Here is a 25577-nt window from a genome sequence, read left to right on the forward strand (position 1 = left end):
GTAAAGTTTCTTTTATGAATGTGGGTGCCCTTGCTTAGAGGCACTTGGATCTTAGATTTTCAGAATTGAGAGTTCATCTTGGTAGATTTTTCCTTTGATGAGTATGAAGTGTCTCTCCTTATCTTTTTTGAGTATAGGTTCTCTTAACTCAACATTTTATTTTTCACTTCTCACCTTTTCAAAATCAGGGTTTTTCAAAATCAGTGTTTGTCTCTTTGACTGAATTGCTCTTGTTATCCTTTGAACTACAATTGATTAGAAATCTTGTTTTCTTACAGCACCCTTAAAATATATTTTAAAAAAATTTATTTATTTATTTTTTTACACTGCAGATTTTATTCTCCTCCTGGTCCATCCTCTGACAGTTCTACATCTCATACTTTGCCTCCCCAACCCACCTGAAGATCTTCAGGAGGATGTCACCACTCCACACCTGCACCCCACCATACCTCTCTACTCTCTGGGGCTTCCAGTCTCTTGAGGGTTAGATGTGTTTCCTCTGACTTAACCCAGATCTGGCAGTCCTCTGCTGTATATGTGTTGGGAGCCTCATATCAGCTAATGTATGCTGCTTGGTTGGTAGTCCAATGTCTAAGAAATCTCAGGCTCCAGATTAATTAGGACTTCTGGTCCTCTTACAGGGTTGCCCTCTTCAGCTTCTTCCAGTTTTTCTTGAATTCACCCACAGAGTTCATCAGCTTCTGTCCATTGGTTAGGTGTAAATATCTGCATCTGACTCTTTCAGCTGCTTGTTGGGTCTTTCAGAGGGCAGTTTTGATAGGTCCCGTTTTGTGAGCACTCCATAGCCTCAGTAATAGTGTCAGGCCTTGGGGCTTCCCCTTGAGCAGGATCCCACTTTGGGCCTGTCACTGGGCAAACTATTTGTTCTACTACTTTGGAAGTTTCTGTTCATTATCTTTTCCCCAAGGGTTCCTATTCATTATTTTATCTCTCTCATTAGACTGTAAGCAGCTGCCTAACAGTGGAGTCTCTTCTTCCTTCTATATATCTCTGACTCTGAACATCTTACCCTGGAACAGAGTAGGAATTAAATAATGCTTTAAAAAAGCATATGTAGGATCTGGGATTGTACTTCAGTGTAAGAGCATTTGTTCTGAGTTTGTTCTCATATGCTGGAAACAAAAGTGAGTGAATACAATGAAAGTGGCCATAGTTCGAGAAAAATGTTATATTGCCTGCAATGTAGCAAATGTTTATGATAAAGATGTGTATTTAACTATACAAAAATACAGCAAACAGAGACAGTAGGAGATATATGCATGAATATTTACATTTATATATTAATTATATCTATAATTGTACATACATAAATGATATATATGTTGTCTTACCAGTTAACTTGTTTTTTTTTTTTTTTTTTTTTTTTTTTTTTTTTTTTTTTTTTTTTTTTTTTGTCTTTTTGTTATTTTGTCTTTTTTTTCAGAGCTGGGCACTGAACCCAGTATATGTTGTCTTACAATGAGAACTGCCTCATACTACTATGGAGTTTGAGAAGTCCTTCCTCCATATCAGGAAACCTGTTATGGTGATCCATTCTGGGTGAGAACTGGGCACTGATGGTGTAACTTCAAGATAAATGCCTGAAACCCAGGACTATGAATGTGTGAAGTTGATAGAAGATTGGTATTCAAGATGATCTGGGAGTGAATACACCCATTCTCTACATTTTTGTTCTAGTCATACTCCTATGAATTAGACTTGGAAGAAGTCAGCTTACTTATATTAATAAGAACAAGCCTCCTCTGCAAATAATTAAATAAGAATTTATTGCACAAAACCTCTTGAAACAGTAGAACAAAACTTAACATGTCTTTAGTACCTTCATTTGGTATTTTTGGTATGTCTTTATTTCTCTTTCTCACATGTTAAGGCAAGATCTGAAATAAACCAAATTTTGTTTTGTGAATCTTCTCTTTTTTGTTTTGTTTGCTTTTGGTGACGAGGACTGGATCTAAAGCTTTGTACAAGCTCTTATACTTTGTTACAAAGCTGCATCCTAGATCTGAATAAAGCCAATCTTTGACAAGAGAAATTGGTTGTAGATTTAGTGCTGTTAGTCAGTAGGGAATTACAATGAAAATTAATATGTTCTTTAAAACTTTTCTGGAACTGAATGTTCATGAAAATAAAAATATTTATTAGAAGGTCCACATTCAGGGTGTTTCTTTCACCTCAATAAACTTGGCTAGGAAAAATTTCAAAGGTATGCTCACAAGTTAATCCAATCCAGATCCTGCTTCACTGAGTCTCTACTTGAGAGTCTCTGAGAGTCCAGGTGAGTCGTGGTTTTATCAAGTTGACAAAACTAGCCATCACTGTTGGTGACTCTAAATTTTATAAGATGATAAGATCAGATCAGATACAAATCTGATCCATCACATCCTCTAGCTCATCTAGAATTAAGGTTAGTCCAACTGTCTGTGCATCCCTTAGTCTACTAAAGTTTATGAATAAATTTTATTTTTTACTTCTCATCACAAAGTAGACCCTCTATTTTTTATTTTCTGTTTTTACTTTTTGATGAATAAATGAGAAATAAAGAAATAGACAAAATCATGAGGTGGATGAAGCCTCAGTTGGCCTTTGTCAGTTTTTTCCCACTGCTATGAGGTTTTAATAGACAACTTTGCCTCTATTCTTCAGCTCATCTGTTAATGCTGCTGGGATATTAGAAATAGAGTCTGATACAGCAAAAAGGTACATGAGGTCTGGAGAGATAGCTTAGTAGTGAAAATATTTGCTACAGGCCTGCAGAATGGAGTTTGGATATTAGCATTCATGTATCAAGCTGAGTGTCCTGGCATTATCTATAACCAAGGAGTTGGGGAGAAGAGTATGAAGAACTTACAGGCTTCTAGAATAGTCAAGAAAACACAAGTTCCAGTGTGGGAAGAGATTCTGTTCCCAAAATAAGTAGAAAGAAAAAGAGCAGACACCCGATACCCTCTTCTTGTCTTTGCATTGATGTTTGTGCATACCCACATACACATTTGCACATCACAATTCACACATCTCTCTCTCTCACACACACACACAGTGTGTGTGTGTGTGTGTGTGTGTGTGTGTGAGAGAGAGAGAGAGAGAGAGAGAGAGAGAGAGAGAGAGAGAGAGAGCGCTATACAAATATATGCATTTTTAGTAAGTATATAAAATGCTTTCCTATGGCTTTTTCAAATATTCTTAGTTTTATTTATCTTTTCTTTCTCTCCCTCCCTGTGCCACCCTCTACCCACCTTTTCCAGTTAAAATCCCATCTCTGCATTTTTCATCTTTTCCTTTTCATAACACCTGTCTCTAGAGGAGAACCTACTGCTGCCAATTTCCTAAATCATAACTATATATTATTTTTATACCCACAGTTAAGTGTATTTCTTACCTCCCATCGAAGTCAAAGAAGGGAGGATTTTTCTGCAGATAGAGGCTATTATAGTTATCTTTAACTGGTCAAAATTCAAAGAATAAGTGCCCAGTTCCAGCTGAGAAATCTACAACACAACTCCTACACTAATGCTAAGGAAACAGTATAGAATAGATGGCAGAAAGATTGTAAGAGACAAAGAATCTGAGCTCCTGCTATAAGATAGTCTTCTAGCCATGGAAGGGAAGCTATACCCATAAGCTGTAGCCATAACGATATGGCTACCAAAACAATACCCACGTAAGGACAACATCAATTGACATGACAACATTGATAGAAGGAAATTTTATAAGGCCCCACCCGTGGATAAAGAACTAAAGGAAATAAATGGCCACTTAGAGAGGGAAAATCAGTTTCTAACATCAGCCCTAAACACACACATATATGAACAACAATAAGTGGATTCAGTAGATTGTGTATAGGTATGTGTTTCTATATGAATAGAGCAATAATAATTAAAAAAAAAAGATGATTAATTATTAGAAGGTGTCTGGTAACCACGGATGAGTTGAAGAGGAGAGAGAAGGGTGGAGATGATGTAAATATGTGTGAAATTCTCAAAAATTAATTAAGTTCAAAAAATGCAATCAAGCAGTACTAAACTAAGGGGAAAACCTAAGGAGAAAGCATTCTTAAATTAAGGAAAAGAAAAGATAGATAATGAATGTGGGAGAAAGAAACAAAAATACAGGTTGCTAGAGGCTTTTGCCAACTGAACATCTGATATACATATATTTCTAAAAAAATTAAAATTAAAAATGGGAAGTACTGTGATCTATAGGGCAGTGGTGCTTTGATGAATGAGCTAGCCCTTTCAAAGATCTGCCAATAAGGTTTAAGACACTCCAGCTGAGTGGTTGTTGAGGAATATGATGGTGACAGCAGGGACAGTTTGCTGAGACTCCTGCAGAATGTTCTTGGAACCATCACCCAGCATACAGACAACAGGTAAGCCAAGAGGAGGAACCTATTTTTTGTAAAGATTTTCAAGCTCAATTAGGAAGATATGAAATAGAGTTATTTTCAACTCTCAGAACACCAAGAGCCAGAAAAACATGAATAAATAAAATTATGAAGTGAAAATATAATTCAAAAGATCTCATGTAATATTGCCCCTTTCAGTAAATGTTGCAGAGAGAAAATTGTGTGATAAACCATATTATTTCAATTTTCTCCTCAGGGATTTTGTAACCATATGCATTTATGCATTAATCATTAATTAATTAATTAATGTGATTAATAAATATTTCTGCCCCTAAGATTCCTGATCCCAGTGGGACCAAGCATAGACACATGGTAGGGTGTCCAGTTGATTTGCTGTGTTTCCTGATGACATTTTATGGAGTAGGAAAGGCCATGCCTATGTCCTTCTGAAGGGATTGACATTGAATAAAACTCTAAGCAAGAACTGTTTCTTTGGGTTAAAGTATTTTTCTAGAAAGTTCAAGTTAAAATTACAAATACATCAGCAGGGACAAACAACATGTTAATTCAATTACAAGCATAAACAGCTCAATGCAAATCTTAAAATATATTTTATAGACTGTTATTCTCAAGAAGTAATATATAAACAAAAGGATGGATGGCCAGATAAGCTTGGCAATCTCTGCTAATAAACTGCTTACACCATCTCCTCTTCTTTTTTCATTCTTTCTTCTTCCCCTCTTATTTTCTTCCTTTATCACTTTCATGCATCACCTCTGACTTCCTTTTGAAGTCATGAATTTCTCCAGTGCTTTTGTATATACTGAATGAATTTCACTGAAGGGAACATAGTGAAAGCATTTCCAAAATTTATCTGAACATAAAGAGGCCTTTTATATCAGAGAAACACACTTTGGCTTATCTTTGTAAGTACCAGATATGGAATTTGAGTTCTGATTTTGGAAGTGACAAGTATCTATGAGAACGGAGTAGAGCTTAATCCCTGCTATATGGTGCTGGTTCCCTGGGAAAGGACCAACAAGGACCAAGAGAGCCAAATTCTAAAATAATTCTTACTTTGATGAATATAATATTTTCTAGTTTACATTCTTTTGTGGCTGTTTTGAGACAGTCTCATCTGGTTCAAGCTAATTTTTAACTCACTATTTAGTTGAGACTAGCCTTGAACTCTTAATTGTTTTGTTTTAGTGTCTGAGTTCTGGGATTGTAGATATGTAAAACTCATCTTGATACGTCTCTGATACATTTGTATAAAATAGAGTCTAAAGGGGTAGGAGTTAATATGGTAGCATTTTTAGGTACAATTTGATTAAGGAGAATTATGGTATTTATACATCTCAGTGTTTACATAAGTGATGTATTGTTTGATAGTGGAACTCTGAGGATTCCTGAAGCTTCTGATGGAAACCATTTAACTATTAAAAGTACGTGAATCCAGCTATGTGTCTGGGCATAATAGTTTATGCTTGTATGGCAATATTTCTATAAGGCTCTAACTATTCACAAATTATATCTCAGCAACACATAAACATATTTATTAGAGAGATAGGACAGTGTTATATGATTTATTTGCTTTTTTGATGGTGGAAGCAAGGTGGGAAGGAGAGATTCTAAGAAACATTGAAGAGAGGGATATAACTTGGAATTAAGCCCAAACCATATAGTTTTCATCACCCATTGTGTCTAGCCTACAATGATGAAAATAATGCTTACAACAATGTTTTGAACAATTATAGCTGCTCACGATGAGTGTCTTATTTGTCTTATGAAATAGAGCAAAGGCAGGATTAAAAATAGAAGAGTGAGTCTGTTCCTTCTCATTCTCAATCACTGAACTGAGAGACATCCATCAACTCTTCTTTCCTCTGCTGTTTCAATGCTTTACTTCTTATCTTATCACACTCTATATTAACCACAGTTTTCTAGTTTGCCCTTCTGCCTGCATTCAGGGTCACTCCTTTTCATTTAATATATATATTTAATTTGTGTTTGTCTTACACAACCTGTACTCAACTCAATGTTTCTGTCTGTATTTGGAGGCTTTCCATATTATGGGCTTGTCTTAGTCATCTCTTGTGGCTTAAATAAGAGATTTTTATTCCTTACAGCTCTGGGGACCAGCAGTCCAAGACCCAGGTACTTGAAGTATTGATTTCACTCTAAAGTCTTATCTCCTGGCTTATAGGTGGCCATCATCTTGCTATGTGTTCATGAGACCCATATTGTCTCTTACAAGGGTACTAATCCTATCAGACCACACCCATACCCTCACATTATCACAATTCAACTCTAATAACCTCCCAGTGACTATATCTCCAAATATTATCATTTATGAATTAGGGCTTTAACATATGAGTATGGGTATTGCATGTGAATGTGTGTCATAGAAATTTGGTTCATAAGATGGATCATTTCTTCCGTCTTTGTTGTTTCATTTCTATTCCTCCTTTGCTAATGCATTTTTATTCACTTGACTGAATTGTCTATGAGGATTATTGCCTCTGTCTGCTAACCTAGGCTTAGTTCTGGAAGCTTCTAGCCTCTGTACAATCTAATCTAGGCCTAGAATGTTTTCGGTATCTGAGACTTACTGCTGAATAAGCTCACCATTTCCTAGTTCTTTCTGATCTCTGGCTGGCTGATTCAAACTCCTCTCAAAACTGACTGATTCAACCTGGTATTCTCTTTCAGCCTCTGATTTTTTTTGCTCTGCTTGGCCTCAAACTGACTCTTGCAATCTGTTATATTCTTCTAGATTCTTCTCATACTCTGACTTATTATGTTTTCACTGATGTCTAGTCTGTTCTCTCTTCCATCCATCTCTGTAAAGCTCTCTTGGTAAAACTGCCTCCTCCTCTCATCCTGTGCTGCTCCCTCTTAAGTACCTTTTCTTTCCTCTTTCTTCTCTTGAGAGTTGGGCATGCCCTATTCTGTCAAATCTTTCTCTGATTTGTCACTTTGTCTGCTACTCAATTAGACATCATTTTTAAACATGGGTGTGTAGGAAGAGCTAAGGTGGGAGGAGTAAGGAAGGAAGAGGAAAAGGAAAAGGAAAAGGAGGAGCTTAGGGAGGATAGGAGAGAGACAGGCGAACATGAAAGCGGATGTTCAAGTGTCTCCGCCAGTCAAAGGTAGTTGATATATCTAGATTGCGTATTGGGTTACACTTCTGATTGTATGGGCATCTTGTTATTGATCATTACCAAATATATAAGCCTTTGGATAATCTAAGCATTAGAATCTCATCTGTACTGAGCCTGTGTGGTTGGTGGGATAGTCTGGGTTGTTCCCAGCCTTGCAGAGACAGCGTGGAAGACTGGCAGAGCCATCTCCCACGCTGGCTTATTGTGGGCGGCAGGGCTGGTGTCTCTGGCTGGCCATTTCTAGCTGCAGTGCCCACTTGGCCTCCGGCCACTGAACATGGCATCTGATCTAGGCAAAGCTTCTGCAGCCTAGACAGTCAGCTTAACCCGCAGCTGCATTTTTAAATAATTACTACAACAATGGGTGCTTCCACAAATTAACATTACCCTTATTGTTTGGGATTAAAGGTGTACACTAAGGGCATGTATATATATTCTAGGCATAGGGTTTAAAGGTGTATGCTAAGGGCTGGGCCATACTACAACTAGAAACATTTTTTTTCCCACTAAATAACACAATCTCAGTGTGATCAAAAATCCTATAACACTGCTTGGTGTGTAACCTCATTGATTCTCACTGTCAATGGTCCTCTTAGTATGAAGTGACAGCTACCCGAATGTTTCTGCATCTATTGCCTGCCAACATTCTTCATCTTCCAAGACCGTTCCTTAACTTGTTATACAGAAGACCTTTTTCAAGTTGAACAGATTCTTTAAAGTTCATCCCAGGTTTCAGATGCTCTGGTGAATTTTTAGCTTTCTCTAGTTTGTACAGATCTCCTCTGTCTCTGAACTCTAAAGAGTTATGCTCACACTATAGTATAGTACTTTATTATCTAATACTTTATACTAGTTTTAGCAAAATATTCTATTGGCATTTTACTCTACAGGATATTTTTATAGCCATTTATTTTTGTGATCCTCTCAAAAGTCCTATGAGGAAGAATGATTATAAACTATGCTTTTGGTGATGTGAAGGGACTATGGTTATGGATGTAGTAACGTGGGACATGTGGATTTCTGAGTGGAAGATCCATAGTTCACATTCTCCTTCTCATTTCACTTATGACTGTTTACTTGTTTTTCTTTGTTATCTCTTCTAATTTACATCATCTTTATTTGTCTCTATATAGGCTGTATTTAACTACCTCTCGTGGGGAGGAATAGAAAATGCAGTGAATTTCCATGAAGAGTTTACCTCAATTTTATTTCTTCATACTCAATCATAAGCAAAGTGATTATGTGATAAACAGTGGCCCACCCATTTCATAAATGAAGAAACTCACAATGATTTCTGGATTCTGTCTAGTAGGTCAGGCAATTGCTGCTTCTCAAGTAAAAATGCTAATTAGAAATTCATGACTAAGGTAACACATTTATATTTTCTAGTTTGTCTTGTAAGTGTAATGTGTAAATTTTCTTTTTTCAATGGATGTCACAGAATACATTGACCTCCCACATGGAAGATGAAATCTGGGATTGTGGTCATTATACAGAGTGAAGGAGTGTGAAATAATTTAACAGTGGAAAACTACCAACACACCTAACCCCAATCCATTCAGACACTGAGCAAAGAAACCACTTACAAATTCTTTTAGCATGATACCAAATCAGAAACATTTACTGTGCACCAAAAAAGGCAAGTCAAGAATCAAGTCCAGACATGTAGAGGTGTGACATCTATAATCAAAGCCAAGTCAGAAAAGAGTTAGCTCTCTAAATGGCCAAATTAAACAAGACATAACCGATACTAACTCATCCCTCTGGGCTCTTATAAACCTACTGTGAGAACTTTTGAAAATGAAGTTTGCACCAATTTTGTTTTATTTTTCTTGGCCATTTAATGGGCTAACCTTTTAGGAATTTGGCTCAGACAGGAGATATCACACTTTTTGTGTGTCTGCCCTTTTCCTTTGACTTTTAATTTTTTGTATACATAAAAGTTTTAAAAAGTTAGATGTCGTGTTAGGTTATTAAGCTTAATAAGAGTGAAAGACAAAAGCAAAATATGGAAAAGATCAGAATATGCTGACCTAACAATGTAATTAGACTACCAGGGGCACAGAATTTTCATTCTAGTTTAGGGGTTGAGATAAATAATAGTGGTTCAGATCAAAATAGAGGCTATTTGAAGTAATTCCCAAGCCTAGTCTCCACTCTCTGAAGATGAATGAATAAACATACATGCTTAAAAGGGCACGGCAGAGCACATGGAACAATAGGGAAGCATTGAGAGGTGCACAGGAGACAGGTACTGTAGCTAAGTCCAAAGACTGCTTCTCTGCAGCTTCCTTGGGTTGAAGCTAACAGGTTGCATGCCATTTCTGAGGAACTGGACATTCCTAGTACTATGCATGCTTCTGGGAGACAGTATATCAAGACCAAGACAAGAATAGTTTTGAATGTTGTTTGGTTGCTAAAATGTTTTGAATATAACTGTCAGTAAGTTTCCCTTGCTGTGAAGCTGCAGATTAAAATCCCTGATCACCAATGCAGTGTTGGCTCTATGGAGTCTGAAGAAAAATTTTATGACACTTATTGCATTGCATAAATGAGGGCTTTTCACTTGAAATTCCTTATATACCCAACCTCAGGCCACCATCTCAAATGACCTCTTACAGACTTTCACTTATATAGAAATATGATACTGCATTTTGTGGTGAATAAGTAAGTAATTATGTTTTTAATTCGTCCCCCACCTTTTTAGCAAGACATGTAGTTGAGAAGAATGCAGTTAAATAAGTTAAGATATTACATCATAGTTTCTATATCTAGGTTATAGCTCTTCTTTCCTTTTAGTGTTAGAATTTCTTTTCCACTTTACTGTTTCTAGGTGGGAATTGGCTTCAATGACATCTTGTGATCTGATTGGTAATTTAATACTGGGATTGAGGGCTAAGGAAAGGCTGTTTGCTACTGTGGAACATAGGTCATGATTAAGCTCTTGGAGGTTAGGAAAGGGCTCTCTAGATGTAACCTAATCCTTATGTAGGCTTTTCCTATCATCCTATAGCTAAAAATTATTCTCTTAAAATTTTGTTGGCAAGTTTACTTGACAGGTTCACACTGAGGTAAATGTTGGCAGGTGAACAGGCTGCTTTTGCTCCAGCTCCTATCTGATTCTGTTCCAGTTTGGTGTAGGATTCTGGCATAATCTGAGGAGTGTCTAATGCCTCCTCCACTTCTGGCCAAGGAGGCCTCTTGGAGGCAGGGTTGGGAGGCAGCTACAGGCTGTTACTGACCTGTTTCTCCATTTCTTTGCATTCTCTAGTCTGAACATCTGCCTTTCTTTTGTTCCATTTCCTGAATTGAACAAAATGTGTGATGGCAATTCCAAGAATAGAGCTTGTGATCTGTGACCTGATAATTTATGGATTTTTGTTTATAGTTTTTTTATTTACTATTTTTTTTTACTTTTTCCTCTCAAACCACATGCAATTAAAAAGTAAATTTAATTGACAATTAAAATTATACACAATTATTATGTACAATAGGATATTTTGATTTTTATGTACCTTATGGAATGGTACAATTGGTATTCACCACTTGACTCTCTAGTTCAGTTCTTCTAGATATCACATGTGACTTTTTATATTCTACAGATGAATGTGTTCAAGTGCTGTATCAATTTCTATCCTTGCTTGTTTCTTTTTGTGTAGTATCCTCTAGGTTTATTCTTGTCACAAATATTGGGATTTTCATGGTGGTCACATAGATACCACATTTTCCCTTTCATTGCCCTGTTGATTGGCATTTAGATGGATTCCATGTTTTAGCTGTTCTGCTTGGTGCTGCAGTGAATACAATAGTTTGGTTCTCTATCTGACACACCTAGTTCATTTTATTTAAATGTATATCCTGTACAGAACTGATGGGCCACATGGTAGTTATATTTATTTTTTATATGTGTATGTGTCTGTGTGTGATGTACATGTGTATGTATAAGTATATTGTCATGTCTGTAGGTGCATGTGTGTGTACGTGTGTATGTTGAGGACCAGTGTCGACAATGGATGTCTTACTTGATTGCTTTCCATTTTATTGAGGCATGATCTCCAATTACACTTATTTTAATGAGCCTGACTTCTCTAGGGATCCCCTGTCTCTGTCTCTCTGGTAATGGGACTATAGGCAGCCTCCATGACTGTGTGACACTGGGGATTTAGCTGAAAACACTCACAATATTTTCCATAATGCCTACATTAATTTATATTCTCATCAATAATGTTCAAGGGTTCCTTTTTCCATCTCCAGAGGTACTTACTATTTTTAACTTATTTTTTAAAATATTTATTTATTTATTTATTTAATATATAAGTACTCTATCTGCATGTATACCTATATACCAGAAGAGGGCATTAGATCCTGTTATAGATGGCTGTGAGCCATCATGAGGTTGCTGGGAATTGAACTCAGGATCTCTGGAAGAGCAGCCAGTGCTCTTAACAGCTGAGCCATCTCTCCAGCCCCCATTTTTTAAGCTTCTTTGATGATAATCAGGGTAACTGGTATGAGCTGATATCTCATTGTACATTATTTATTATTAATGTTAAAAATTATTTTATAATATTCTCTGTATCTTATTTTGAGAAGTGCCTATTCACGTCTTTTGCTCATTTTAAGCCACCTTATTTGCATTCTTGCTACTTAAGTGTTTAAATATATATGAATAATATAAGAATATATATTTTGGATGCTAACCTTTACAATTTATAATTTCAGATACTTTCTTTTTTAAAAATTATTTATTTCTTTTATTCTATTAATTTTTTATTTATTTACATTCCAGCTATCAAACCCACACCTTGCCCTCCCCTAGTTCCTCATCCCATTCCCCTCTTCCTTGCCTCCAAGCAGGTGCTCCCCCGCCTCCCCAAGGAATCCCACTTCCTTGGGGCCTCAAATCTCTTGAAGGTTTGGAGCATCTTTGACTGAAGCCAGACTAAGCAGTCTTCTGCAATATATAATGCCTGTTTGGTGCCTCAGTCTCTGGGAGCTCCCAGGGTCCAGGTTAGTTGAGACTACTGGTCTTCCTATGGGGTCACCCTACCCTTCAGCTACTTCAATCCTTCCCCTAATTCTTCCATAGGGGTCTCTGACTTCAGTCCAATGGTTGGCTGTAAGTATCTGCTCTGTCTTAGTCAGCTGCTGGTAGGGCCTCTTGGAAGACAACCATGCTAGGCTCCTGTCTGTAAGGACATCATAGCATCAGTGATAGTGTCAGACCTTGGTGCTCCCCACCCCACACGACATGGATCCAAAGTTGGTCCAGTCATTGGGAAGCCTTTCCTAAAGTCTTTTCTCCATTTTTGTCCCTGCATTTTTTTTTAGATGGATACAATTCTGGGTCAGAAATTTTGACTGTGGGTCATTGACATTGAGTCCTGGAGTCTCTCATATCCCAGGTGTCTAGGACATTCTAGAGAGTCTCTCCAGCTCCTGTCCCAAGAAACTGCATATTTTCACTCATTATCCTGGAGCTCTGGGCTTCTTTTCTATCTTTCCCACTCCTGACACCTGATCCTGTTCCCCCTTTCCTCTCCTACTCCCCTTTCCCACCCAAGACATTTTCATACAATTTGGGTATTGTGTCTTCACCTTGTTGCTTTTTTAAAAGTTTGATGTAACCTCACTTGCTAAAGTAATGCCTTGAAAACTGTCCAGCTGTCTTCTAATATTTTATAATGTTAAGTCTTAGAGTTAAGACATCCATTTTATGTTGAGGTTTGACCTTTTATTATGTATTTTAATTCTAAGTGAGGGCCCCCAAGACCTGGTTGCTTGAGAGATGAGAGAGTCTGTACCTAAACCCAAATGACACTATGTTGACCTTGCCTCCAAGTTATTTCTGACTGGTAAATAAAGATGTCAACAGCCAGTAGCTCAGCAGAAGAGACATAAATGGGTTTTAGAGATCCTTAGACATGGGGGTAGACAGTGAATCATGAAAGGGAGAAGGAGACAGGAGTAGAAGCTTCCATAGATTAGGTGAGTTCATGAAAATGTGGCCTTGAGGGATGGCCAATTGGAGTTAAAAGCAGCCCAGATGAAACATAGTAAGTAATAACTCAGGGTTATCGATAGGAAGTATATTCTAATAGCATAGAGGGTAGATATCTGCCTAGCTCTTGTGCTGTTCAAGGCTTAGTGCAAATAATAAAAGTCGTGTGTCTTATTTGGGAACTGAATGATCAAGGTTGGGTAGAAACCCTGGATTGGGATTAAATAATTTCTACAGCAATTTTAAAGCTGATTTTTCCTACTGAATGTACATATAGTTTATTTTAATCAATTATATAAGGACTAATTTTAATTCAGATGTGATAAAGATGTAACTTTTTCTGGGTGGACATCTTGTTGTTCTGATACCATTTAGAGTAGAGAATATCAGTTTCCATTGTGCATAGGTTGTACCCTAATTGAAAATTAACTTATAATAATGATGTAATTTTAGATTGTTTTCTGTTTCTATCTGTCCTTACAATAAGACAATAATTTTGAATTCCATAGCTCTATAATATATTTTGAAATAAAGTAATGTGATTATAGCTTTGTTCTTTTTGCCCAATATTTCTTTGACTATCCTAGATTTTTTTGGGTTTGCATTTGAAGTTTGTATTGTTTCTTCTATTTGTGTCACAGTTTAGAATTTGTTTACTAAATTCTACTGGCGTTTTGATAGGGATTGTTGGATTTTTTGTTTTTTGTAGGGATTGTTGGATTGTTGGATGATTTTTATTTCTTAGCTAAATTTATTCCTAATCATTTCAATTCTTTCCATTGTAAATGGGTTTGTTTTCTTTTTTAAGATTGTTTAAGTGTATAGGAAATCCACTGATTTTTGTGCATAGCTATGTATACTCTTAACTTTATAAAATGAATTAATTATGATGATTTTTGCCTAAGAAATTTATTTACTACAGACCTTATTAATTTGTTAAAAGTTTTACACATATTTATTTGTGTGTGTATGTTTGTGTGTGTATGTGTGTGTGTGAACACCATGGAGGACATGTGGAAGTCAGGGGACAACTTGTAGGAGCTGTTTTTCTCCCTCCATCATTGTATGTAGGTCCCAGGGATTGAACTCAGATTTTCAAGGCTTTACCCACCGAACCATGGCACTGGCCATTCTTATTTTATTTACAGAGAGATTTAATTCATTTCTAATGTGGATGCTTTTTACTTATTTTCTTGCCTAACTTCTCTCCTTGGTCTTTCACTGCTTTGTTAAATCAAAGTACACTGCTGTCATAATGTTTTTTTATTATTTCCTAGGACTTTCATCCTTTCTTCCACTTTTACTATCTTCCTTCATGATTGAATGCTTCTTCCTATTGCTATTCCCTGATATATCTTTTTTGTTGTTGTTGTTTTTTTTTTGAGACAGGATTTCTCTGTGTAGCCCTGGCTGTCCTGGAACTCACTCTGTTGACCAGGCTGGCCTTGAACTTAGAAATCCACCTGTCTCTGCCTCCCAAGTGCTGGGATTAAAGGTGTGTGCCACCACTGCCCGGCTCCCTGATATTTTTTAAACATATTTTTGAGTCTACTATAAATTTTTACTGACTTTATATGAGGCTTATATAAGATACTTTATAGCTAAATAGACTATTTTTACCTGATTAAAACAACTATCTTTGAATAAAACTAATTATTTTAACTTTATCTCAACATATATCTCAACAAATTATTGTGATTATTATTATATTTAGCAGTTTTATCTTTTGACTTTCCACATAAATGTAAGCAATGTTCACATTAACCTCACAGTATCAAATTATTTTATATTGGACTGCATACTTACAAAATTTTAAACATTATTTATAGCAAGTGTATGTACAGGTGTGCATGCCATAGTTCAAATGTGGAGATTAAAGGACAACATGTGGTGTCAGTTGTCTCCTTATATCATATGGAATCTGGGGTTTGAACTCATTCATCAGCCTTGGTTGAAAGCACCTGAGCCCTCTGAGCCACTCACTGACCCTCAAATACTTATGGATATAATGGAACTGTATACTTCTATTTGTTTCATGTCAGCATCTGATGTCTTTTCAATTTGAACCCTCCTTGTAAATAAGATTTAGTGTTGATGAATCTCTCAGCTTTGGTTTGGGAAAATGTTTGTTGCTCACTCAGTTCTCAAGTATAATTTTGGCACATACTGTATTCTTAACTTTGAACTTGTTACTTTATTCTGGTCTAAGCAGTTTCTGCTGAAAAGTCTGCTGCTAACACTACTGAAGGTTCCTTGTATGTAGCAGTCTTTTCTTTTGTTCTTGCAGTTGTTACATCTGTTCATTCAATCATGTGTCAAAAATATTGGGAAAGGTTACATCTGTACTGAACATATACAGACTTCTTTATTTTTTAACCATTATTCCCTTAATAATGCAGTGAACAGCTACCAGCATAGTGTTTGTGATATATCAGGCATTGTAAATAATCTAGAAAAGATTTGACGTATTTTCTTGTCCTCATGAAGCTTGCTTGCAGGAGCTGCAGTCTCTCATTTGATAAGTCCCAGAAAGTACATCCCATGTGCTCAATTTCCTTAATGCTGTTAATGGCGTTTTAAACTTTGCAATACTTTCTCTTTATTATGAATCTGTTTGATATGTTAAAATTTACACAAATACAGAACAATAGAAAGACTTTTCAAGTAGAGATGGGAAACTAAAGGAAATTTTGTGCATTCATCAGTTATTTATTCTATAGCTGCTGTGTAAAAAGTAAATAATGAATGAATATTTACTGAAAATATTTATATTTTAGAATGATGTAGGTTCTATATGAAGTTGATAGGACTTCTATCTTCTATTTGAGTAAGCATTTTTTTTTTTGACATTGAAGGGTTTCTTGGGAGAGATGAGTCTATTGCTTGAATTTGAGGGAAAATAGATTTACTTTATTAGAAACAGTATAAAGCACATTTTCTCAGAGGCATTATAGTGGCTAAAGTATTGTAACAGTTTTAAAAGCCCAATTCAAGTATGAAATTTATAGCATGGAGTCTTGACTAGCTAGGTTTATCTAATGCATTGTTTGTGATGTTCTAAATTATTACATGATGTTGGAGAGGGTCTATTGTGAACCACAGCTAGTAAATCCATGGTATAGCATTGAATGGATGGTTCAGAGGTTGATTTTACTTAACTCACTTTCAGGCCAATTGTGATAGATAAACCTCTACTGTCAGTTGTATCAATTAATACTTCCCACAGAAACACACCATTGGGTGTTACTATGAAAACATTTCTAGAAAGATTTAACAGAAGAAGGAAGAGTCACTGTATATGGGTAGTAGCATGTGTCTGGTTATCTCATGTTCCTGTGTATGATTTCCCAGTCATGGTGGTAGACTGTATTTTTCAGATAAATTGAGAATAAATCCTTCTTCCTTAAGTTACTTTTTGTTATGTATTTTCTTACATAGTAAGTAATTCATAAATGAATCTTCTGGAGTGGCAATGATTTCCTCTTTAATTGTGTTAATTAAGGATCATGAAAATAAATTATGATTTATAGTGTTTTAATGAAAGTCAGTTGATCTATTTTTCCTTCCTGGAGCACCCTGTTTGCTTAATAAACAATTGATGCTTAGATGGATGAGAAGTCTAGATATGTTACCTTGTCATCTTCTTGGGAATTTCTGAACAGACTGATTGTTGATCAATTTCTCTTTCATTAAATATTCACTTTGCAGTCTTAAATATTATTTTCAAACAATTTATAGAAATCTAGAAACTTCAATATAGAAGCATCCTGGGCTGTGAACATGGTATTAAAGTCTATGTGAAATATATTCACCAAAACTGTGTTCAATTACCTCAGAATGACAGAAAGGATTGGTGATTGACAAAACAGTGTTTTTGTGTGTTGTAAATGTGCATGTAGGTAAGGTACCAGAGGAGTGTGTTGGATGTTCTGCTTTATCATTCTCTATTCTTGTGAACTAAAATCTCTTTCTGAACTGGGGTTAGGGTGTCAGCCATTCAGTTCAAGCAAGTAATCCTGTCCCTCCATCATCTAGTGCTGGAACCACAGATTCAGAGGTGAACCAATACAGATTTTCATGTGTGTTTTGAAATTTGAATTCAAGTATTAATGCTTGAACATTGTCCCTAAATTTTAAACCATTTTTCTTGCCCTAGATTTAAATGTTTTTAGCCATATCATGTTTCTTTGTTATGACATTTGAAAATAAGAATCACATAGGCATTTAACTTTCAGCTACCAGAAGAAGGCTATCACTTGACTGCACAGGAGCCTTTTTGGTATACCTCAGTATTATGAACACATAAATATCAAGAGCAAGGAATGTTGTTTGAAATGACCAGGGATGCTTTTGAACTTTTCCCACTGGTGCAAGTGTTGCAAGTTAAAGACTTTGGCTGAAGCAGCAGTGTACCATAAAACCATTACACAAACCAACAATATTACTCATAACTAAAGCTGGAGACTCGTCAAATGTTAAAAAGTAAAGATCTTTGTGGTGTTATTTGTGGGGAAATTTAAGATAGAACATTTATATTATAAATATTTCCTTTCATTTTATTTTTTCTCATGTTTTTTCTTTTATGAGTTTGGATGGAAAACTTTAGAAAAATACAGTAATAAGTGTTGATATATTTTCTGAAGAGTGTTGAATGGCATAAAATAAAATAAAAAGTTGTCTCTTGTCACAGGCATGCCCTTCTTTTCTGTAATAGGTGTTTGAAGGAGTATTAGTTCTACCACAGTACTGTCCATAGTTCTAGATATGCATATTCTACAGATGTGGCTGAAAGATACATAGCTGTTACTTTACCTTTCATTTTGGTGCATGTTAGAATTACCTGAGAAGACAGTCTCTCTCTCTCTCTCTCTCTCTCTCTCTCTCTCTATATATATATATATATATATATATATATATATATATACACACACACACACACACACACACACACACACACACACACCCACATCACCACCCTAGCATCCTTCTATCTTCTATGCTGGGGCAATGAGCCTCCACAGGACCAAGGGCCTTTCCTCCCATTGTTGCCAGATAAGGCAATCCTCTGCTTCATCTGCTGATGGAGCCATGGGGTCCCTACATGTGCACTCTTTGGTTGGTGGTTTAGTCCCTGGGAGCTCTTGCGGTTCTGGTTAGTTGATACTGTTTTCTTCTTATGGGGTTGCAATCCTGTTCATCTCCTTCAGTCCTTCCACTTAATCTTCCCTTGGGATCCCTGTGCTCAGTCTGATAATTGACTGAGAGCATCCACATCTGTATTGATCAGGCACTGGCAGAGGTTCTCGGGAGACCACTATACCAGGCTTCTGTCAGGAAGAGCTTCTTGGCATCAGCTATGGTGTATGGGTTTGCTGGCTTCTGATGGGGTGGATCCTTAGGTGGGGCAGTCTCTGGATGGCCTTTCCTTTAGTCTCTGCTCCACTCAGTCCCTGAGTTTTCTTTAGGAAGAAACAATTCTGGGTTAAAATTTCTGAGATGGGTGAGTGGCCCATCCCTCAAAATGGATGTACCTATCCACTGGATATGGTCTCTACAGGTTCTATCTCCCCTATGTTGGGTTTTTGGCTAATGTCATCCCTGTTGGATCCTGGGAACTTTTGCTTCCCTGGCATCTGGGACTTTTTACTGGCTAGCCCCAGTTCCCCATCACTCACTGTTACATCACTCTGTTGAATTTCCTGACCCTCTGAACTTCTCTCATCTCCTCCCATGTCGCGGCCTGAGCAAAATGTTGAGGCCCGGACCAACCCACGTTTGGGTGGCCACTGTATCCCGGTCCAAGCTGCTGCTCCAGTCCGCGGGTCGGGGTTCAGCAAGAGAGAGTGAGTGAGGGCAGACTCTACCTAATGTCTGATGTGTCTGATTCGTCTGATCTCAGTCTGTCTGATTCTGATCTGTTCTGTCTCTGCCTTTTATATGTCTTACTTCTAAGCCACGCCTCTAAGTTACACCTTTAATCATGCCCTTAGGTCTTATCTCTAACTCTGATCTCTATACTTCTAAGTCATACTCTTAAGTCACACACCTTTAATCTCACACACCTTTAATCTCACACACCTTTAATCTCAAGGTATCTAACCAAGATTATTGGAGTGTGCTCAGCTGTTGTAGGCTATTGTAATCCAAGTCTCATGTCAGGGTATATGGCTCAAGATGGCTGCAAAGCTGATAGCCGCTTTCTGCTAAAAGTCAGCCCCCAACACTCCCACACCTGATCCTGCCCCCCTTTATCTTTTCCATCCTCTCACCCTTCAAGATCTCTTTCTCCCTCTACTTCCCATAATTATTTTGTTTCTCCTTCTAAGTAAGATTGAAGCATCCACACTTTTGTCTTCCTTCTTCTTGAGCTTCATATGGTCTGTGAGTTGTATTGTGGGTATTCCGAGCTTTTGGGATAATATCCACTTATTAGTGAGTACATACCATGTGTGTTCTTTTGTGACTGGATTACCTCACCCAGGATGATATTTTCTAGTTCCATCCATTTGCCTGCAAATTTCATGAGGTCATTGTTTTTAATAGCTGCATAGTACTCTATTGTGTAAATGTGCCACATTTTCTGTACCTATCCCACAGTTGAGGGACATTTCAATTTAGGATTTCCCTAGAACAAATTGATGTGTGGGTATATCTAAGAGGGGTTGTCTTAATTGTTGACATATAGGGCCTAATCCATTGTGGGTGACACCATCATCTAGACAGATGGTTCTGAGCAGTATAAGAGTACAGCTGAGCATGATAAGTAAGTCACAAAGAAACGTTCTTCTGTGGTTTTTGCCTTTTGTTTGGTTCCTGCTTTGATTTCCTCTAGTGATGGACTCTTGTTTGGAATTATAAAATGAAATAAACCCTTTCCTCAAAAAGTGTTTTTAGTTAGCAAATTTGGTCATAATAACAGAAAGGATCCTAGAATAATATCAAAGCCAGTTAGAGGAGGACATAGAAGAAGCGGGAAACCCATGATTTGATTTCAGCCTTTTCCAACTCAGATGACCACAAGATGTACACTGAAGACATGTTTATAAAGTTTGTTTTTTCTTACTACATGAATATGGAATAGTGCTGGTCACTGAGTCCTAAAATAAAAGATAATCCCCAAATAGGATAACTTGTGCTTATACTCTCCTCAATATGATAAATCATACTTAAGCAAAACCTTATCAAGATAGAATGCCAGGGGCCTTTCCACATCAGTCATCAACCAAGAAAATGCATGGTGGTCTGGCCTGAAGACTAATCTGATAGAGGTATTTTCCCAAATAACGTCTTCCCAAATGTTTCTAGCTTGTGTTAAGTTGACATCAAATCAGCCAACATAGTACCTAAAGGGTGGCATAGCACTTCACTGCATGTTACATCTCTGAGACGTATAACATGGACTAATGGGATCAGAAAGGGACACATATCGTAAAGAAGCAATGTAAAGTACATATGAAAGGTGATTGTAAAATACTGAATTATTGCCTTATGAGGGAACATGTTTAATGAAATTGTTCAAGATAATTTAATAATTATAGTGAAAACCTTTTCTTGCATGAAGAGGGATCATAATATAGGGCAAGGGGCATTTGAAATTCATCTTGCAGTTTGGCTTGAGTTCTGTCCATTCATATAATTATGTTTTTGTCTAACAATTTTCTTCAAAAACCTCTAATTATAAAATATCAAAGCTAAGTGAATACTAAAGTAATTATCTGAAAGCAAAACAAAACAGGGTTTAAAACTCAGAGATACATTTCCTAACAGCATAGTATATCCTGTGGCTAAAAATGTGAGCTATTTTCTTTATTATGTTTAATATTTTTCAAACTGCCCACTAGTCTTTGGAGGATTAAAAATAAACTTTTATCTTTGGCCATACTTCTTATTTTTAGAATGTATCCAAAAAGAGTGTTTTCTACTTTCCCACCGCATGAAAAAGCATTCTTAAAAATGTTATATGACTCATTCTTTAATACATGAACTGAATCTCTGATGATTGTCTTTCCTTTGAATTACTATTACTGGGTACTTTTAAAAAACAGGTTTGGAGAAATTTTATTCTTAAGTGTATTAAAAAACCTAATAAAATTAATCCATTTAGACTTTTTATACAAAAATGGGAGCAAAAGCATCTGTTTTCTCTGATTGCAGCAAATTGTTAATATTTTGAGTTAGCAATCAGTTTGGGCATTTTTGTAAGGAAGGAATAGTAAAAAGAGAAAATATATTCTATTTCAGATTCTGGTGTTTGATTTCCCTGTCACAAATCTTGTAGCTGGAAATGTAAACACTTAGGAAGCACTGTTTCTCAAGGTCCTTGCGAACCATGTAATCTATGTTAATTAATTGATATAGAATGTGTGGTTTTCTCTCCTTTCAATAGTCTATTATGTACAGATTTTTTCTGCCTCGAAGTTGGTTTCAGTTTTATTCTTCAAAAAAAAAAACTACAGAAAGATAAAATGAAGTATGAAGTCAGTTAAAGAAATATTAAGGCACCTAAATAATTGAAGTCAGCCAAGAAAAGACCTTGAGAAACAGTTTAGGTCTGCCAGGATTATGAAGATCTCGCTGATGCAAAAAGATAAGTGTATAAGAAATACTAAAGTGATAAGCAGGTTGGAATGTCAAAATTGATTACTATTATGTGCAAAGTGTTCCATAATTCAGAGAGGATGATGGCTGAGGAGGAGCAGAAGTCATTCTAGACACCTGCTAATGGAGGCAACAGGGCACATTTTACAAGTGTTGAAAGAAAGGGGCTGTAAGCTGCAGCCTGCATTGCTTAGGGAAAGCTTCCTGGGACAATATCTGTTTGGAAATATATGGCAGAAGTTAGAGACATATTATAGACATATTTGAACCCTGGATTAAGACATAGAATCAGAATGACTATGAAGAGCTCTATATCTAATTTAAATGATGCCATTGTTGCCTCTCAGTTGTTATTTATTTCATACATTAAACAAATAGTACATGGCTCCTAATATTTGATAGACATAATGTCAAGTGTTGAGTGCACAAGATTGTATAAGAGAAAGAAAAGGATAAGGAGAATTAGTTGGATGACGTAATTATCTGATATGAAAAATGAGGGCTACTATTATAGAGAAAGAAAATTTCAGCAATAGATTATCTTAGATTTTCATTCAATAAATATTATTGTTTGCCTTATACAGGTTAAGCATTATGTTAAGTGTTAAGGTTGCATAAATGAGCATACATTTAGGCGAATTCAAGAAAAAAATGAAATATTACTGTCTCATGTGAGATAACAGACATTTTAATTAAATGTCAGGGCACGTTTTATGAACATTCAGAATAAGCATGCAACTCTCTCATAATCTAAAAATATTTTTAAATAGAACATTTTTCCACTTGAGTTTATGATTCAGTAACACCAATGACAAGAAACTAGTTATAAAAAGAAGATATAAGGAAGTGAGGATTATACAGAACTTTATGTTTATGACTGATATGTATCTCAACCATCATCAGATAGAATACAATTTCTTTACAGGACCATAAAATGCCTGAGACCTTGGAAAGGGGTGGTTGTAGAAGGGGTGTGGCAGGGACAAGGCTTAAGACAAGGTACTTAAGACATGCTCCCTTGAGAAATAAACCTGTTGAGTCACTTTAACCACTAGTTTTGACCTCTAGTGATTTGTCAGAAAAGTGGTAAATAAGGAAAACAATACTTAGCTAGCTGGATAATGTATTAAACTCATAACAGAGAGGTCTTTACTTTTTATATATGCATTTTATCTCTGGGAGAACAGCTTTCAGGATCCTGTATGTACTGATTAGACACATGAAGCATGCACCTGTACACATGCACAGCTATGCCTTCATAGGCACATTCAGCATTCACTCATTGGTAAACAACATCATACTTCATAGACTTTGCAAGGACTTTCTTAATCTAAAGAAGGGTCTATTATGAGTTTTATGTTATGTTTTTATAGCCAGAAAAACTTATGTAAACAGCAAGGATAACCATGAGTGGCCTCCTGACTAATATGTATGAAGCCAATATATATATTATATTATTTAATAATACATTGTAGGGCTAATGATTATCTGAAAGACAATAACTTTTTGTTGTATGTGATTGAAAAAAATAAAGACAATTTACTTCTGAAATCTATAATTTTTTAACTAACTATAGAAATGACTTAAGGATAGTCTTTTAAAACCCACAATACTTTAAAGCTGTGTTTCTCAACCTGTCATCAAATGCCTTTGGAGGTTATTTATCAGATACAATGTTTATCATATATTTACTGTATGATTAATAACAGTAGCAAAATTGAAGTCATGAAATAGCAACAGAATAATTTTATGGTTTGGAGTCACCACAACATGAGGAATTGTATTAAAAGACCACAGCATTAGAAAGGTTGAGAACTACTATTTTAAAGTATCCATTACTCAGGGACTATTTGTCAAACTTTATTTATGAAGTTTGGGAAAAGTGAGAAAACTAATACTTTGAGAAGTCTCAAAATGATTGTGCAGATAATAAAAGTTATGAGGAGTTTGGGTAGGTAGAATAATAGGCATTGCATTAACTTTCTCTGGGGAGACATGAACAAACACCTATTTAACCTAAAGAGGTTCTAGCTTACTGAACCAATATGTTTACTGTGTTAACTTATTGAACCATTATTGAAAACTTGCTTGTGACTGCTGATGATCTCACAATAGCTGGATTACTGAAAAGTTTCATCCCAGTATGGGTGCTGGCCTCCTCAAACTGTATTGATGAGTCTCATCCTTCAGGTAATCTACATGCCTGTATGCCTTCCTGAAATGCTGGGACAGCTGCTAGAAATGTGCAGAAGCAGGCAATAGCTGGAATCTTAGTCAGAAAGCTAATGACTTTCCTCATTCCTGTGAAGGAATGCCAACAGCATCATTTAGATAACTATAGTAGCTTTGATTAAGAAGATAAGAACTTTGTTATGTGCAGAAGATAGTACTTCATTGCATCAGGAAATGGCTCAGAGTATGTACTGATGTTGTTGAAGATCTGAGTGATTCCTAGAACCCATATGATGACTTATAACCATCTGTAATTTCAGATCCAGAGGATCTGACAACCGCTTATGGTCTCTATGGGGACTGAACACATGTGAAAATACACCTTCCATAATTATAAATAAAATAAGTCTTTAAAAAATAAAATTGACCCTTGTGCTATAGGGTAAAACATTTCTTACTTCTTCAAAATTTTGAAGACCACCATTTGGCACAGTATTAAAGATCCATGGCATAGTAAACATATTACTTTGGGATTTTATGGAACTCTAATGAATCAATTTAACATGTGAGCCATTCCCAAAGACCTAGTCTGGATTCACTTGATAAATCAGTCAGGCTTACTATCGATAGTCTTGTTCTGGTTGACTGAGCTCATAATGAGTACTTGAAACCTCCACCTAATGCAAATGACTCAAAAGTCTTTAAAAGTTAAAAAAAATGTATGAAAATTAATGTAGTAAATGAGCATTTCAAGCTTTGAAACAACCAAGCATTAGGAATTCATCATTTTTATTTTATTTTTTTTTTGTTCTGTTCCATCCCATCTAGTTGATATTTGATATGAACTTAATTTTCCCTATAGCAAATAAATTGTGTATTTACCCCTCAAAGAAATGTGTATAGTTTGGGAAGTGATAAGTAAAGACATGATAATTGTTCTATGTAAATGTGAAATATTAACTGCTCAGAAATAAAATTAATTTCTGTGTTAATTACCTTCAATTTTGTGTTTAGTTACCTTTAAGTGTATATCTATGAGGATTGTCTTGAAAGTGGCCAGGATTTGATAGTCTAATTCAAGACCAATACTCTCAATTTTACAAGTGCAATTAAACTCCTTTTGTGATAATGGGAGTTATGGAGAATTAAATGTCAATTACTGTCTTTATGGAATTTCGCATCCTGTTCCTCAGACAAATTTTTTTGTAGGAAAACCTTGTCTTTACATTACCCTCTACACTGTGTTTTACTTTTGTCAGCCCTCACTGATTCCTCAAGC

The sequence above is a fragment of the Arvicanthis niloticus genome, chromosome 16 (assembly GCF_011762505.2).
Source record: "Arvicanthis niloticus isolate mArvNil1 chromosome 16, mArvNil1.pat.X, whole genome shotgun sequence".
In the NCBI taxonomy this organism is placed as follows: domain Eukaryota; kingdom Metazoa; phylum Chordata; class Mammalia; order Rodentia; family Muridae; genus Arvicanthis; species Arvicanthis niloticus.